This window comes from Staurois parvus, unplaced genomic scaffold, assembly GCF_062004578.1.
Source record: "Staurois parvus isolate SC_StPar_1 unplaced genomic scaffold, SC_StPar_1.0 ptg000086l, whole genome shotgun sequence".
NCBI lineage: Eukaryota > Metazoa > Chordata > Amphibia > Anura > Ranidae > Staurois > Staurois parvus.
The window spans coordinates 11,462,416-11,481,306 of record NW_028317882.1 but is presented as its reverse complement, the minus strand read 5'-3'; the positions used below and the strand labels follow the sequence as shown (position 1 = coordinate 11,481,306).

Genomic DNA, 18,891 nt, shown 5'->3' with positions numbered 1-18,891 from the left:
AATGAAGGAAAAGGAGGGAAGGGAGGAAGTTAAGAAGGGAGGGAGAGAGGAAATGGATGGAGGAAGAAAAGGGAGGGGAGGAAGGAATCAAGGAAGGAAAGAAAGAAAGAGAAAGAAAGAGAGAAAGAAAGAAAGAAAAAGAAGGGAGGGAATGGATGGTGGAAGGAAGGCAGGGGAGGGAAGGAAGGAGGGGTGGGAGGAAGGAAGGGAAGGAAGAAAAGGGAGGGAGGGAATGGATGGAGGAAGGAAATAAAATGGATGGACGAAGTAATGAAGGTAAAGGAGGGAAGGAAGGAAGGGGAAGGAAGGAAGGAAGGAAGGAAGGAAGGAAGGAAGAAAAGAGAAGGAACAGATTGAGGGAGGGAGGAAGGAAATGGATGGAGGAAGGAATGAAGGAAAGGGAGGGAAGGAAGGAGGGGAGGGAGGAAGGAAGGAAATGAAAGGAGGGGAGGGAGGAAAGAATGAAGGGAGGAGATGGAGGAAGGAAGGAATGAAGGGAGGGAGGAAGGGAGAAAGGAAGGATTGAAGGAAGGGGAGGGAAGGGGGAAAGAAGGAAGGAATGATTAAAAGATGAGGAGGAAGGGAAGGAAAAAATGAAGGGAGGGGATAGAGGAAGGAATGAAGGTAAGGAAGAAAAGGTAGGGAGGGAAGGAAGGAAGGGAGGGAGGGAGGGAGGAAGGAAGAAAAAAGAAGGATGAAACAGATGAAGGAAAGAAGGGGAGGGACAGCAAAAGGAAGGAAGGGAAAGAGGGAGGGAGGGAGGGAAAGAAGGAAGGGAGGGGACAGAGGAAGGAAGAAAAGGGAGTGAGAGAATGGATGGAGGAAGGAAGGAAATAGATGGTGGAAGGATTGAAGGAAGGTGGGGGGGGAAGGAAGAAAAGGGAGGGAGGGAATGGATGAAGGAAGGGACGGAAGGAAGGAAGAAAAGGGAGGGAAGGAATGGAAAGAGAAAGGAAGGAACGAAGGAATGGAGGAAGGAAGGACATGAAAGGAGGGGAGGGAGGGGGGAAAGAATGAAAGAAGGGGATGGAGGAAGGAAAGGAAGGAGAGAGAGGGGGCAGGGAGAGGGAGATAGAGAGGGAGAGAGAAGATAGAGAGAGAGGGGGGAGAGAGAGAGAGATGAAGGAAAAGAAGGGAAGGGAGGGAAGGAGGGAATGGATGGAGGAAGAAAGGGGAGTGGAGGAAGGAAGGAAGAAAAAAAAAAGAAAGCATGAAGGGAGGGGATGGAGGAAGGAAGGAAGGAATGAATGAAGGGAGGGAGGAAGGAAGGATTGAAGGAAGGGACAGGGATAGGGGAAGGAAGGAATGATTGAAGGACAAGGAGGGAGGGAATGAAAAAATGAAAGGAGGGGATAGAGGAAGGAATGAAGGTAAGGGAGGGAAGAAATGAAAGGAGGGGAGGGAGGAAAGAATGAAGGGAGGGGATGTAGGAATGAAGGGAGGGAGGAAGGGAGAAAGGAAGGAAGGATTGAAAGAAGGGGAGGGAGTGGGGAAGGAAGGAATGATTGAAGGACAAGGAGGGAGGGAATGAAAAATGAAGGGAGGGGATAGAGGAAGGAATGAAGGTAAGGGAGGGAAGAAAGGAGGGGAGGGAGGAAGAAAGGAAATGAAAGGAGGGGAGGGAGGAAAGAATGAAGGGAGGGGATGTAGGAAGGAAGGAAGGAATGAAGGGAGAAAGGAAGGAAGGATTGAAAGAAGGAGAGGGAGTGGGGAAGGAAGGAATGATTGAAGGACAAGGAGGGAGGGAATGAAAAAATGAAGGAAGGGGATAGAGGAAGGAATGAAGGTAAGGAATTAAAGGGAGGGAATGGAGGAAGGAAGGAAGAAAATGGATGGAGGAAGGAATGAAGGAAGGGGATAGAAGGAAGGAGGGGATGGAGGAAATAAGAAAAAGGAGGGAGGAAATGTATGAAGGAAGGGAGAAAGGGATGGAGGAAGGAAGGAAAGGGAGGGAATGGATGGAGGAAGGAAAGAAGGGTGGGAAGGAAATAAGAAAAGGGAGGGAGGGAATGGATGGAGGATTGAAGGAAGGGGAGGGAAGGAAGGAAGGAAGGGAGGGAGGAAGAAAATGAAAGGAGGGGAGGGAGGGAGGAATGAAGGGAGGGGATGTAGGAAGGAAGAAAAGGGAGGGAGGGATTGGTTGGAGGAAGGAAGGAATGGATGGAGGAATGGATGAAGGAAGGGGAGGGAAGGAAGGAGGTGAGAGAGGAAGGAAGGAAGGAAGGAAGAAAAGGGAATAAATAGAGAAAGGAAGGAAGGGAAGAGAAGAGAAGGGAAGGAAGAAAAGGGAGGGAGGGAATGGATGGATGAAGGAAGGAAATGGATGGTGGAAAGAATGAAGTTAAGGGAGGGAAGGAAGGAAAGGAAAGGAGGGGATGGAGGCAGGAAGAAAGGAAGGATATGAAAGGAGGGGAGGGAGGAAAGAATGAAGGGAGGGATGGAGGAAGGAAGAAAATGGAGGGAGGGAACGGATGGAGGAAGGGGGGGGGAGGAAAAAACAGGAGGGAGGGAATGGATGAAGGAAGGAAAGAAGGGTGGGAAGGAAGAAAAGGGAGGGAAGGATTGGAAGGAGGAAGGAAGGAATGAAAAGAGGGGAGGGAGGGAGGAAATAATGAAAGGAGAGGGAGAGAGAGAGAGGGGGGGAGGGGTGGAGAGAGCGAGAGAGAGAGGGAGGGAGGGAGAGAGAGAGAATGAATCACAAAGCTTCCGGCTGGTCTGGACAGGGGAGGCAGAGCAGATTCTCTCTCCTGTGCTCTGCCGTGGAGGATGGGGGGAGGGGCTGGACACTGTCAGAGAAGATGAAACATCAGAGACCTGTGAGTGGGGGGGGGGGGGGCTGAGGAGCACAGAGTGGGGGGGGGCCCAGGAGGAAAATCCGATGCACAATCAGGGATGATCAGTGCAGGGGAGGGACAGTGACAGCACCGATCTCCCTGCATGGATTTCAGCAAGGCAGCTGGAAGTCTCTCCCTCCCGCAGCTTTCAGCTGCTTCATTGAAATCCATGCAGGGAGATCGATGCTGTCACTGTCCCTCCACTGCACCGATCACCTCCGACTTTGTTCCTGATAAATATCTTCCTCTCACCTACCCACTGCCCACCGGCTCCATCTCCAGCACAGTGTCTGGACCCATCACCCGACTCACTCTGCCCCCACGTGGAGTGACAGGTGAGCTAATTCTGGATCGGGATCTGAGACTGCCTCCTTCTCCGCTCCCCACACTGTCACTGGACAGTGATCCTCTCACAGGCCCCCTAGTGACCCCGGGCCCTCGGGCAATGCCCGAATGGTCAGTCCGCCCCTGGGATAGACTAACACAAAGTGGCACATAATTGTGAAGTGAAAGGAAAATGATAAATGGTTTTCAAAATTTTTTACAAATAAATATCTGAAAACTGGGGAATGCATTTGTATTCAGCCCCTTTACTCTGATACCCCTAACTAAAATCTAGTGGAACCAATTGCCTTCAGAAGTCACCTAATTAGCAAATAGAGTCCACCTGTGTGTAATTTAATCTCAGTATAAATACAGCTTTTCTGTGAGGCCCTTTGAAGGTTTGTTAGAGAACATAATTGAACAAACAGCATCATGAAGGCCAAGGAACACACCAGACAGGTTAGGGATAAGGTTGTGGAGAAGTTTAAAGCAGGGTTAGGTTATAAAAAAATATCCCAAGCTTTGAACATCTCCCAGAGCACTGTTCAATCCATCATCTGAAAATGGAAAGAGTATGGGACAACTGCAAACCTACCAAGATATGGCCGTCCAACTAAGCTCACAGGCCGGGTAAGGAGAGCATTAATCAGAGAAGCAGCCAAGAGGCCCATGGTAACTCTGGAGGAGCTGTGAAGATCCACAGTTCAGGTGGGAGAATCTGTCCACAGGACAACTATTAGAGTGCACTGCACAAATCTTGCCTTTGTGAAAGAGTGGCAACAGAAAAAACAATGTTGAAAGAAAGCCATAAGAAGTCTCATTTACAGTTTGTGAGAAGCCATGTGGGGAACACAGCAAGCATGTGGAAGAAGGTGCTCTGGTCAGATGAGACCAAAATTTAACTTTTTGGCCTAAAAGCAAAACACTATGTGTGGCGGAACACTAACACTGCACATCACTCTGAACACACTATCCCCACTGTGAAAAATGGTGGTGGCAGCATCATATTGTGGGAATGCTTTTCTTCAGCAGGGACAGGGAAGCTGATCAGAATTGATGGAAAGATGGATGAAGCCAAATACAGTGCAATCTTAGAAGAAAACCTGTTAGAGTCTGCAAAAGACTTGAGACTGGGGCAGACATTCATATTCCAGCAGGACAACGACCCTAAACATGCAGCCAGAGCTACAATGGAATGGTTTAGATCAAAGCATATTCATGTGTTAGAATGGCCCAATCAAATTCTAGACCTAACTCCAATTGAGAATCTGTGGTAAGACTTGAAAATTGTGGAGCTTGAGCTATTTTGCAAAGAAGAATGGGCAAAAATTTCAACCTCTAGATGTACAAAGCTGGTAGAGACATTGACTACTGACTCAGAGGTGCTGAATACAAATGCACGCCACACATTTCAGATATTTATTTGTAAAAAATTTTGAAAACCATTTATCATTTCCACTTCAGAAATGTGTGCCACTTTGTGTTGGTCTTTCGCATAAAATCCCAATAAAATACATTTACGTTTTTGGTTGTAACGTGACAATTTAACAGGAACAATTCAAGGGATATGAATACTTTTTCAGGGCACTGTACACTATTGCAGTCTGTGGCATCTCGTTACCAAGGTATTTATTATAATGGATTGTTAACCCACCAGAATGCACTTAAACATGTCAGCACCATTTTTTTGCGTTTGGAAAGTGCTTTGGGGTGCACCACAGCCACAGCACCTGTTGGATGGATACAGCCTGATGGGGAACTGAGAAACTAGTAGTTCCAAATCAGGTCCATCTTCTTTTTGGTTGACAACGGACAACAGTGGGTGGATTTCAAAGCCTCTCTTGGACTGAATAGCAGTTATGACCTGCCCACTGCCATGCATTCCCAATCAAAAGGAAGGTGGACCTGATGGGGAACTAGTCTCTCAGTTCCCCATCAGGCTCTGCCTACTGCACTCCAAAACTCTTAGGCTATGTGTCTGTCTGTGTGATGGGCGCAGTAGTCAGGGAGGGGACACACTGAGGAAGGAGTGTGCACTATGTATTCTCCAACCTCAGTGTCGGCCTACAGATTCATGTACCTGAATACACATGAAGGTACATGAATCTGATGCAAGCACCAACAATTACGGTGAGGTGTCCCAACAAAACTGTAAAGAGTGACATTCTTCGTGACTTCTTTTTTGTCTTGATATTTTAAATGTCTGTCTTTATTCCAAAAGTCTGTGTTTGATTGTTTCTAGTGTGTTAAAAATGGGGGTGGTGGAGTGGTGATTTTGTGGGCATGGTTATATTAGGCATGAGTTTGTGATAAATTATAATCTGGGGGTCACTTTACAATACATTGTCAACCACATTTGGGCTCCTCCCAACCTGGCTTATAACTGGGTCCTGATTCACCCATGACATCACAACAGGAGGGCTCTAACTTAATGGGGACTAGCACCTGAAGATGTTACTTTTTGTAACCAAACACAATTCTGGAACTCAGCCACCTTGTGGATGACTAGCTAACTGCACCTGCCTAAACACTGCCAATTAGCAGATGTGTGGCGGTGCCATTAAAGGTACTTGCACAAAGTACTTATGTAGGAACATCATATATTGCTTAGTAGACCAGAAACCAAATAAAATAGATACCACTCAAATACCCCAATCTGTTATCCCAGCCAATTGGCCACAATATTGGCAGGTGCTGGTCGGGTTGAATACTGGCTTGTCGGACACATCAAGGACTACAACAAAATAGCACCTGTGCACACACTGCCTCAGCATGTACTATAGTGAGTTCCTCATAGTAAAAAATGGCTTCTGCTTGCTCTGCTACCCATGGGAGAACCCCCTTGAACATGTTTCACCCAGTTGCAGGTAAATCGTATTCATCTTATGGCATAATAAAATGCAAGGACGAGCTGTACAGCACATGTGCATAGTTGCTCGTATCTGTGTGTACCTGTACATGTGTAAAAATTTTTGCTTTTTATTTATACCTTCAAGAGAGTGTGGTCTGGGTGCGTATTTGCACTTACATGGGCATACAGTATTTGCAATGGCACCCCCATGCATCTGCAAATGCACATGTTTTTGCACTCACCAAGCCACATGGAGCCACAGTACCATGCAGTTTGGTGCAGCGTGCATTTGGAAGAGAGTCAGGGACTTCTCTTCAGCATTTCTTGTGCGTACGACAGCCCAATGAAATGAATGGGCTTTTTGTGAATGGCTACAGTACACAGGTGTTGAATTATAAAGCAGCCTTTAACACACATTACTAGAACTATAGCATTAATGAGCATTTTGGATGCATTGCACAGGTATTCTAGTCATGTCAGGCAATGTTTCTCAAAGCCCCATGAGATTTTTTTACAGTGCATTTACAGCACGCTTGTGGTGTGCTTCAATAAAAGTGAATTAAGGAAATTGCAAAGCATCAGCGCCTGCTGGCCTCTGCAGGCAGTGTTTGTTTTGCCTCGCCACACTGACACTGTAGTGTGTACACCTCCATCCACTTCCTATTTTAATAATTTTGAGTGGCATTGATATGCGATCGAGAAGCAGTAAAAACACAACTCAAGCACCTTTTTTAAACGTCTGCTGGAAAGATCCCAAAAATCAATATATTTCCTAAAGCCTTGTGTTATAATGGTGGTAGTGGTATAATAACATTACAACTATTTTCAGAAATAATTAGGGGTGGTTGTTATAAGGGTTTATGCGTGTGCGTAGAGGTGCGTTTTTGTAGTGTTAGGTAGGTGCATTATCACGTTTCAACCTGCTTTTCCTTTGTGTGTTGGGATGCATTTTGACTTGTAATTTCAATGAATTTTTGACTTTAGAAAATGAAGTAGATAGGGTTACCAGCCATTGACCATGTCTTGTGAATACCTGTTGCCAAAACATGCCTTTACGCGCACTGCTGATGACTCCTTTGGGCCTCCCAACATACTAAAACGCAGAAAAAAACACATGTATTTTTCAAAACACGCTGCGCTGTGGAGTTCAGATAGAAACGGACACTATCTTTTTTACAGTGAACCACGACGCATGCATTTTTTGTGTGCTTTAAAACACAGCTGAGTAAATGGGCCCAGGTACTATAACATATAATACATTTTTTTTCTTTTAATTTGAAAATTTTTATTGTTTTCAAATCTCCATATCAAATGTACAAATGCTAATAAAACAGACAGTATACATTACCCTGCCCCCCCCTTCTCGCATTTACCTTTTAATAATTCCTATTCCGAACTTGATATTACTTTTAATAATACAGTTATTGCACATATTCTAGGTATGGTTTGATTTTTAAAATTTTTCCCAATTTTCCCACCTTATATGGAAACCCTCCATTTTATCTTCCTCCATATGATACAGTTCCTCTATTCTATACGTCCTCTCCACCCTATCCACCCAGTCTTTTATTTTCAGTACTTGTTGTTCCCTCCAAAACCTGCGTATCAAGCCCTTTGCTGTGTTCAAGTAGTACAATAGCCCAGATTTTTTATATTGATAAAATTTTATAATCTGTCCAGTAGGTGATGTAGCTCATAGCGCACACATGACATCTAGTGGGCAAGTGAATAAACTAGTTCAACATACAAAAAATATAAAGAACAAGAGGAAAAGTAAGGAAATAAGGGGAGAAAAGGAAACACAAAGACAGATAATAAACAAAGTCTATGAAAATTAGTAAAAGGCAACTTATAGGACAGGTGGCAAAACTGGGGATGAGGTCCAAAGAGTCACTGAAAAAGGGAATAGGGCATAACTCTAATATTACTCATAAAAGTACATTTTATACTGTATATATACATATAAATAAAACTTCCCTATTGCAGATCCTCTTAAAAACACCACCACCTCTAATACCTACATATGCAAATTCAATAGCCTGTACTGGGAGGAACCATTTATTGCAAGTAACAAAATGTTGGGCCATGCTGCACAGAGCAACCCAGATCCTCCTCTTCTCCGGTCCCCCCAGCTCCCCTGGCTTTTCCCTGCTGTCGGGTGCCCCCACAGCAAGCAGCTTGCTATGGGGGCACCCACTGCTCCATGTGTCCATTCACACATGGAGCCGAGGCTCAGCTCCGCTTGCTCTCTTTTCTTATTGGCTCACTTGCTATGAATAACAACAGCTGGAGCCAATGGCTCCCAGTGCTGTCTTAGCAAATAAGAAGAGGGAGTCCCGGGATAGCCGAGACTCCAGTGCACATCACTGGATTGAAAGGGGGCTTAGGTGAGTATTAGGGGGGGCTGGGGAGGATTCTGCACACAGAAGGTAAAAAACCTTCAGCCTTTACAAGCACTTTAACCACTTCCTGCCCACCTGCCATGTATTGCGGACAGGTTTGCTGTAGGCAAAGCGGTTTCCGCATACTTCACTGCCTACTTTTGGGTTTAAGACCCGCGCATACATGTCCCCCCGACTGGCACCCAATGTGATTTACACAGCGGCCAGGACCCCCAGATTGGCTGTATACAATCACAGCCTAGAGCTCTGTGTTGGCAATCAACACAGAGTGCTGCACAAAGAGAACAATCTCTCTGTTTCTCATCTCTACAAAGCAGGAATGAGGAACTTAGAGATCTATTAGTGAAAGAAGCACAGATTACACATAGTTAGGTACACATTTAACCCCTTGATCACCCTAGATGTTAACCCCTTTCCAGTTCAGTGACAGTGTATAATACTATCATAGTATAAAAATAAAAAAATATCCATTATATATACCATGGTTTGTAGGTGCTATAACTTTCATGCAAACCAGTCAATATACACTTATTGGGATTTTTTTCAAAGACATGTAGCAGAGTACATTTTGGCCAGGATTTATAAAAAAAAAATAGATTTTTTAAAATGTTTTATTCGATATTTTTTATAGCAGAAAGCAAAAATATTGGTTTTTTTTGTTGGTCTTTTTTCCTTTATATCACAAAAAGATAAAAACCTAGTGGTGAGCAAATACCACCAAAAGAAGCTCTATTTGTGTGAAAAACAATTATATGAAATTTTGTTTGCATACAGCATTGCTTGACTGCTCAATTACCAATTAAAGTATCACAGTGCTAAATAGCAAACAAAATGGCCTGGTCATGAAGGGAATAAAATCTTTCTGGAGCTCAAGTGGTTAAAAGTGTCCCAAATAACGATGACGTGACCTGGTCTGGAGTATGGCAAATGCTCTTAGAATTTGAAGAACCCAAACTTTAGCCGTGAATTACACTGATGTCTATGGTTGGAGAATCTTGTTAGTCAGTTTTTTTCTAAATGCTTTATTTATAGTGACAACAAGAACATCGTACATGGCAGTGTTGACAAACATCTAAAAGACCTCTATGGCATCATCAGTAGGAAATATACAAAGGTCATATGATATCTTGTAGAATATTTGGACCAAGAGGCAATTGTCAACACTGGACCAATGAGGATTTGTCCAAAAAAAGGACCCTGAGAGATCAAACTGAAATTTAACTATGTCTAGCTTTTAACTAGTATGAGAAAAAAAAACATGTTGCTAGTGGGAGGATGCAAGGTATCCCACCAGTTTTACAGTATATTATGAAGAAAGAGAAGAAGAAGAGAAAGGGAATGAAAAGGGTCAAATAGAAAGGGGGAGAGGAGAGAGAGAAGAAAAAAGGGGAGAGGAGGTGCAGAAGGCAAGGGAGAGGTTTGGAAGTGGAAGAAGATCCTGCATCCATTGTCTACCAGCCTACACAGAAGTGGATCCCATTAGTTCTTTGTACTTGTCAGAGAAGGTCAATTGAGTCCAATAAAAGCACATTTTGCGAAAGCAGGCTTCTTGTTTCTTTAGAGAATGAGTAGGTTTCTCCATAATTATCATGTTATTCATCCAGTGACTCACAGTAGAGGGCGAGGTATATTTCCAATGGATTGGGATACATGCCCTAGCTGTCCTAACCAGAGAATTACTGTACTTTCATTTAGACAGCAAGCTTAGTTGTTTGTCATTTTTGGCCATTTGTAGGGCAAATTTCCAAGCTATTGTTAAAAAAGGAATAGGAGATGCTATGTTGGACATGTACCAATGTACGTTTTTAAAAACTATCATACAGAGGAGAAATGGTCTTTTTCATGTGGTTTGCAGGGTAAATGGAAAACAAAAAACCCTAATACAGGATTTCAGGTTTGGAGCATGCCTTAAGGTTGTATGTGGTGTTACAGGACAGTGCAGTTTTCATGGATGGCCTCAGCAACAGTATTTTGAATATTTGCATATGCTTGCTGTTGATTATTTTTTTTTCTTTTACAATTAATGTTACTACAGCACCACAATAAAATTAATTTCAGTTAAGTATTTGTAAGAACTGTAAATGGGTTGATATACAGTAAATGTTTACCACAAGCATATAATAATATTGGATTATAATTGACTAGAACAGCTGACTTTTTAGGTACCCTGGCTACCTAAAAGGTATGCTTTTCTAGTTAATTGTAATCTAATTTCAGATTATTAAAAACATATCTTGGTGGTGGTTTTAGCTGCTGCATATACTTTTTCATCAAATGTTAAGAGCCTGTCCCTGTTGTCAGTAATGGAGATCTGCTCTGCCACTGGCCAAATTTTGCAAAACTATGTTCTCTTTGGTTTGACTCATTTAATTTTTGCAGGAAACTACTTGCGCCTCTACATTTAAAGCCTTCTCCTGCGCAGACTGGGATTACACTTTTGTGTTGTGATAACACGCATGATACAGCACACATTACTGTAATGCACAGTACTGCACTATGCATGTTTCAGTACATTGTTGTGTCATTTATTTTGAATGGCACCCCAACACATTAAGGCCACACACATGGGTTGCAGCATATTGCAATGCATGTTAATGCTAATTTAATTGCCATTCAGTTTTGCCTATACCACTCTTCCCTGATCTTGCCAATTTTCCCAGACCTAACCAGTCTTTCCCCTGCCTTTCCCCGACTTCCTGCACTCACCATTATTTTCCCACCTTCAACACTGCCATGCCCTTATCACTCTTCTCTGTCTTCTTCACTCTTCCTTTGCCTTACCACTCTTCCCCTGACCTTACCATATTTCCCTGATTTTACCACTCTCCACTGTCCTCAACACCTTTCTCTAGCCTTACCAGTTTTCCCTGCCCTTACTACTTTTTCCGGTGCGCTCACCACTCTTCCTTGCCCTTTCCACTTTTCCCTGACCTTACCACCTTCCCCTGCCCTCACCAATCTTCCTTGTCCTTACCGCATTTCCCTGCCCTTGCCACTCTGCCCTCCCCTCATCACTCTTCCTCTTCTCTCACTTCTTCCCCTTCCCTCACCACTTTTTCCTGCCCTTACCACATGTCCACTACTCTCACCAGTCTTTCCTGCCCTTACCACTCTTCCCTGTCCTTACTACTTTTTCTTGCTCGCACCAATCTTCCCCTGTCTTAATCAGTCTTCCCTGCTCTTACCACTTTCGTCTGCACTCACCACTCTTCCCTGCTCTGACCACTTTCCACTGCCCTTACCACTCTTCCCCTTGCCTCACCACTCTTCTCTGCCCAGACATTTCCCTGCGCTTCTCACTCTTCTTCTGCTTCACCACTCTTCCCTGTCCTTGCCACCCTTCTCCTGCTCCCACCACTTTTCCCTGCCCTTACCAATCTCCCCTGCCCTTGCCAATCTTCTCTGCCTTCACCACTCTTTATTGCCTTTTCCACTGTCCCCCTGCCTTTACCACTCAGTCCTCCCTTTACTAATCTTCTCCTGCCCTTATTACTCAGGAAATTAAAAAAAAAAATAAAAACTTGTCCAGGGACTAAATTGGTGTCCCAATCTACTTATCCAGATAAAAACATTTTTTTTAACCGAAACTTTAAATCGGAGGTGATATTAGGAATGCCTGGGGCTTTTAAAAATAAAAGGGGATTTATGGCGACTTAAATGGTTAATATTTTTAAAATTGCACTGTTTATCTCCTCCTCCCCTCCCTGCCTGTCTCCAGCACCACACCCGGGGACTAGCAGGGAGGAGAGAGACCTTGCAGTGTAATGAGCACCGATTGGCTGCTCCTCAGGAAAGTGGGGGTCAGGGCTTATCCTTTATCCCTTTCGCTGCTAGAGCAGTTCTTGCATTTTTTTTTGCACACGTTTAAAAAATAATTTTAGGCCTGAAGATTACATAAAACCCCCAAACATTATATATTTTCTGAAAGCAGAGACCCTAGAGAATAAAATAGTGGCTTTTTCAATTTTTTATGTTGCGTGATATTACAGTAATAAAAATTTCTAGGAGACCTCATGGAGGGGGGGGGGGGGGGGAGGCTGGCACTGCATGGAAGCAATCGGGCAGCACTGCCAGCTTCTCCCCCCACCCCCTCCATGAGGTCTCCCAGACTCCGCTTGCCCATCTGTGAGAGGCTGGCGCTGCATGGAAGCAATCGGGCAGCAGTGCCAGCTTCTCCCCCCCCCCCCCTCCATGAGGTCTCCCAGACTCCGCTTGCCCATCTGTGAGAGGCTGGCGCTGCATGGAAGCAATCGGGCAGCAGTGCCAGCCTCCCCCCCCCTCCATGAGTTCTCGCAGACTCCGCTTGCCCATCTGCGAGAGGCTGGCACTGCATGGAAGCAATCGGCACCAGTGCCAGCCTCTCCCCCCCCCCCTCCATGAGGTCTCCTAGACTCCGCTTGCCCATCTGCAGGCCTGGGACCCGCTCACCACCGTCGGCTAGAGGGGAGGGAGGAGAGCGGACACGTCCGCTCCCCTTCTTGTCCTGACCCGGAAGTGACATTATGTCATGACAGGTGAGCCCGCTGCTTGCCTGCAGTAGGGCTAAAGATAGAAAAAAACTACCTGCCTGACACTCAGAACTACATGTCGGGCGATACAAATCGAACATCTCTGTTACTATTCTCCTGCGTTCACCACTCTTCCCTGCCTGCACAATTTCTCCCTGGCCTTACCACCCTTTCCTGCCCTCACCATTTCTTCCTGGCCTTACTACCCTTCCATGCCCTCGCCACTCTTCCCTGATTTTACTACTCCACCTTCTTTCACCAGAGCGCTTGCCACCATCCCCTCATCTGGACATACTTTTGCTAGTAAGTATATGTTTATTCTGTAGTTGCATGGGTGTTTCTGTTGTATGTGTAGGTGTTCATGTGTTAGATGTGTGTAGGGGAATAGAAGCAAACTTAGGCCTTATATACACTGGACATTTTTTAATGTGGCTCTTAGGGGCGTCTGGCATTTTTTTTTTTTTTGCCTTTAAACGCTCATTAATGTTAGCCTGCACGCTAAACCTGGAGCGTGCAAGATCTGCTGCAGGTGTGCATAGTAACCAATCAGTCTCCAGGTTTTATTATAAAGCTTAATTGGACAAGCTGAAGTTAGAAGCTGATTGGTTACTATGCACAGCCGCACCAGATTCTTAGTGCTCCTGTTTTAGTAGATCTGCGTGTCCATGCACACATAAGCATTTAGAGGCACAAATAAAATCCCACTGCCAGCATGTCCTGGAGCAGCGGCAGTTTGGCAGAAAAAACCACTTGATGCGTGTAAACGTGCAGTGCGTTTAGCACTTAAGTCTTAATTCATGTCAGTGGCCAGAATAAATTATTATTTCAACCAATTAAATGAAACAATGCTTAACTGCTTGATACACCTAAATATGCATTTCAAACGTCAAGTGTTTTTCTGACAAAACACTTCCGCCAGGAGGAAAGGCATCTAAGAGAGATGGCCTGTGTGCATGAGGCCTAAATGTCTGAGATGAATAGAAGAAACGGTGAACGTTTATTTTAAATGCCTTGGGAGAAAATGGGGTTGATTTACTAAAACTGGAGACTGCAAAATCTTGTTCACTGTGCATGGTAACCAATCAGCTTCCAACTTCAGCTTGTTCAATTAAGCTTTGACAACATGGCCTCATGCACACTGAGTGTTTCTACAGCTGCTGTTTTGGGCATCAGATGTTTTTTTTTAACTGTCTCTAAACTCCCCTGCATGTTATCCTTTGTGTTCCTGCACCTCACCATGTTGTGGGCATGTGACCTGGTATGGTTCAGGGGAGGGTTTCCTGACCAGACTCCATGCTCAGATAAGGGTCTGGATTTTGGGGGGGACCCCATGCTGTTTTTTTTTTTATTTTGGCATGGGGTTCCCCTTAAAAGCCATATCAGACCCAAAGGGCTTACGCCATTTTTGTCACATTATGACGTCCTCCCAGAACTGTGCCCCCAGCGCTCTCTGTGATCGCAGTGTCCTTTGGACACAGCTGATCACATGACACGGTAAAGGGCAAATCACAGCAGCCTTTTACCACGTGATCAGCTGTGTCCAATCACAGCTGATCACCATGTAAACACACTTGCTGGTCATTGGCAGTACTTTCCTCACACTGTCACAGCGAGAGGAAAATACTGCTGATTACTGGCATGTGTAAGGGCTAGGTCACACTAGATGCAGTTCAGTGTGCTTTTTTTCTGCATCAAAAATGCATGCCCAGTGTTTTCCATGTATTCCAATGGCCCTAGTTCACACCAGTGCAGTAAGTTCCAGTCAGTTTCTAGTGCAGAAAAAAAAAGTAGAACATGCTGCATTTTTTCTGCACAGAACTATACCAGAACATTGCAAACGGCATCAAAACTGCACTGGAACTGCATTTGGTGTGAATTGTAAGCAAAAACGTATCTGAAATGCATCCAGAGTGCATTTTTCTAGTGTGAACTGGCCCTAAAACGAGTCATGATTAGCAGTGCAGCTCCAAAAGTACCCATCAGTGCTGCCAATATGTGCCCATCAGTGCTGCCTATCAGTGCCCTTCAATGCTGCCTATTAGTGTCCATCAGTGCTGTATATCAGTGTGAACTGTCCCTAAAAGGAGACATGATTATCAGTGCAGCTCCAAAAGTACCAATCTGTGCCCATCAGTGCTGCCAGTCAGTGCCACCTAACAATGATGCCTATTAGTGCCACATATCAATGCAGCCTCATTCTCATCAATGCCCACCAGTGCCCCTTTCTCAGTGCAGCCTATCAGTTCCCATCAATGCTGCCTATCAGTGTTCATCAGTGTAGCCTCATCAATGCACATCAGTGAAGGAGAATAATTACCTAATAGAAACGAAGAAAAAAGTTTTTTTTCAAAATTTTCAGTATTTATTTATTTCAGGTTCTTATATAGCGCCATCAATTTTCGCAGCACTTTACATATATATTGTACATTCACATCAGTCCCTAACCCTCAAGGGGCGTACAATCTAAGGTCCCTAACTCACATCCATACATACACATACTAGGGACAATTTAGACAGGAGTCAATTCACCTACCAGCATGTCTTTGGAGTGTGGGAGGAAACTGGAGTACCCGAAGGAAACTCATGCAGGCACAGGGAGAACATGCAAACTCCAGGCAGGTGGTGCCGTGGTTGGAATTCGAACCAACGACCCTAGTACTGCCAGGCAGAAGTGCTAACCATTTAGCCACTGTGCTGCACAGTTTTTTTCATTTGTTTAGCAAAATATAAAACACCCAGTGGTGATTACCACCAAAAGAAAGTTCTATTTGTGTGAAAAAAAATTATAATTTCATATGGGTACTGTGTCGCATGACCGCACAATTGTCATTCAAAGTGCAACAGCTCTGAAAGCTGAAAATTGGCCTGGGCAAGAAGAGGGTAAAAGTGCTCGGTAGGCAAGTGGTTAACAATGGCGGCCTCACTCTTTAATGCTGATGCTACTAAATGTACTTATACTTCTATATCACAACACTTAAACCTATAATATCCCAGAAAAGTGATCTACCTTCACCCTTGAAGGCCAGCTTAACAATATATATGTGACTTTTCTATGAGCAGATACATCAAATTAAATGAAATAAAACCAAAAATTATAAAAATTATATATAAAAAATTATATATAAAAATTATGTCCAAAGTCCCACCGTGTCCAAAAATAAAATCAAAAAATCCCAAAAATAATCCTCACAAGTGAAACACAAAAACTTAAACTTTTTCTTCTTCTTTCATCACCAAAACCTTCTTAATACCCGCACATCCTGATATTCGTGCACCTCAAAAAGGAAAAAAAACTCGACATAGTGTCATACCTTAAATAATAAAACACACGTGCCACTCACTGTGCAGCATGCAAAATAAACGTGTATACTCAAACCAAGTGTCAAAACACCTAAGTGAAATGACAATATGAGTGAAAGCACATTCACATAGGAAAAGCAATGCAATGTGTGAAAACCACTCCACAGATAATACTGCCAGTGTATAACACCACACCCAAAAATATATATAAAAGGTGATAACCAAAGCCCAGATCACCACTCTCCAACTCTAATAAGGATGGGTAATTACCCTAAAGCAGAAACAGCAGGGCAGATTAACCACTCTGGGTTACACTCTCCTCTCATCAATTTTCTCCAAAGACTAGGGTCACTTCCTCCACTTTTCTCCAGAAAACCAGTCACAATATAAAAGATATTCTTCTTTATTGGTAACTCACATAAAAATTCCGTGATAACAGCTCCTCCTCACAAGCAGTGTACACATGGACAGGTTCAGGGAAACATAAACCGCATGTTCCCACTTCCAAGATGGCCGCGATCGCACTTCCTGTCAACGTCGATGCGTATGACGTCACGTGTCCCTGACGCGTTTCGTCACTTCCTTTGACTTTTTCAGAAGGGTAAGGACGTCTGCGCATCGACTCCTTATGTACCGCCCTTCATTCAGTCGCAGACATGGGTTCTGCACACTCTGAACTCATGTGGGGGGAGGAGGAGGAAGTGGAATTGTCCAATCAGCTGTCTCCACCCTGTATGGAGGCGGGGCTCTTCAGATTACAGACTACTAAATGTAGCTTAGACACTACGCTAAACACTGCTAAACGGCGGTATAAAACACTAAGGGTTCTTTCACACGGGCGTTCCAGTTTTTTTCTTCAGTTCGGTCACGTTTTTTCAAAGAAAAAACGGATGAGTTTACCTCCATTTTTTCACCCATTTTTTCATGTTATTTTATCTGTTTGCATCCGTTTTCCATCCATTTTTTCATGTTTTGCATCTGTTTACATCTGTTTTTCATCTGTTTACATCTGGTTTTCATCTGTTTACGTCTGTTTTTCATCGGTTTACATCCATTTTTTCATGTTTTTTTCATCCGTTTACATTAGTTTATATCCGTTTTTCATCTGTATTTATTCGTTTTTCATCAGTTTACATCTGTTTTTCATCCATTTACATCCGTTTACATCTGTTTTTCATCCATTTACATCCATTTTTAATATGTTTACATTAGTTTAAATTCATTTTTCATCCGTTTACATTAGTTTAAATCTGTTTTTATCCATTTATATCTGTTTTTCATTCGTTGACATCCGTTTTTCATTTGTTCCGGGGGTTTTTATTGAAGAAAAATAGGGTTTTCTTCCGTTCAAAAAAATGGATTTTAACAGATGCGGACATTAACAGGTGTAAAAAGAAGTTCATCCATTTACACCCACAAGTCCATAGAAATACACGTGGGTCCATTTTTAATCTGTAAACAAACAGATGAAAACCGCCCGTGTGAAAGGGCCTAAGTCATTGGCATTTTTTTTGGTAGCACAGTGGCTAAATAGTTAGCACTTCCGCCTGACAGTTCATTGGTTCAAATCTCAACCACGGCACCTCCTGCCTGGAGTTTGCATGTTCTCCCTGTGCCTGCGTTGGTTTCCTCCAGGTACTCTGGTTTCCTCCCACACTCCAAAGACATGCTGGTAGGTTAATTGGCTCCTGTCTAAATTGTCCCCACTGTATGAATGTGAGTTAAGGACCTTAGATTGTACACCCCTTGAGGGTTAGGGACTGATGTGAATGTACTATATATATGTAGAGTGCTGCGTAAATTGACGGCGCTATATAAGTACCTGAAATAAATACATTTTTTGTCCAGCGTTTCTAAAGCAGTTTACATGAAGTGTGCATGAAGCCTCAAACCTGGATTTGCACTCTCCAGTTTTAGCTAATCAACTCCTATGTCAGCTGAAAGCAAGTCCTGGCTGTTACAATGGAAAGGAATTGCTTCATGTCCTTACAGTGTCTTTATTTGATGAACTTGCAACTTTTTGTTACCAAATGTAGCATTACTGCAGAATTCCTGGAAGTCAGAGGAAGGATACTGTTGAGTGGCGGAAGGATATGACTGAGTCTCTCACAGACCCTCTGTCCATTCCACAAGCCGGGGCCGTTAACCATTGGAGTGTGCGGATGGTGAGTGCCGCCTTGTAGTTAGTAGAAGGAACTGGAGAGGAGTATATCGGCAGCGGGTCTATGCTCTCTTGTTGTTGTGAGACGTTGTAGCTGAGGAGCCCTTCCCCTGCCTTGTGGTAAGCGCAGGACCTGGGGCTCCCTACAGCTGTTTATCCTCTGCTTTTAACCCCTTGCGGCCAAACGTTACATCGCCGACCGCTTCAGCGCACCGCACATCACATGCCCCCGCGAAGGCTGCCGGGAAATGTAGTCCGCTTCTTCCATAACGAATCATCTCCCCGGCCAATCCCATCGTGCCTTGTGCAGAGGGTGACGGCATGGTCCTGCGGTGCTGGAGATACAGAATCTGGTGAGCTCAGCAAATAACGGTTCATGGATTCCTGATATGTCCTCCTCACATAATGGAGAGCTCTGTGCTCAGTGGGGGTGTCAGGACTACAGCAGGCTGGCTTTACAGTTCTAGCCAAGTTATCTGGTGAAATGTGGGCTTCACGGTGGCTTTGCTGC

At 44.1% G+C, this 18,891-nt stretch overlaps 1 protein-coding gene across 5 annotated transcripts in view; it reads left to right on the top strand.

Annotated features, from left to right (window-relative positions):
- SCAMP4 (secretory carrier membrane protein 4) overlaps positions 1–18,891 on the top strand; it is a 66,354-nt gene that overhangs the window by 7,560 nt on the left and 39,903 nt on the right. Inside the window, exon 1 of one of the 5 annotated variants that reach the window (XM_089670057.1) lies at positions 18,290–18,384. The exons of 1 other annotated variant lie outside the window; for it this stretch is intronic. The gene's annotated coding sequence lies outside the window, so the exon portion shown is untranslated. Of the gene's footprint in view, positions 1–18,289; positions 18,385–18,477; positions 18,501–18,576; positions 18,734–18,891 lie in introns of those variants that run through there. 3 more of the 5 variants (XM_089670061.1, XM_089670063.1, XM_089670056.1) reach the window with 3 other exon arrangements.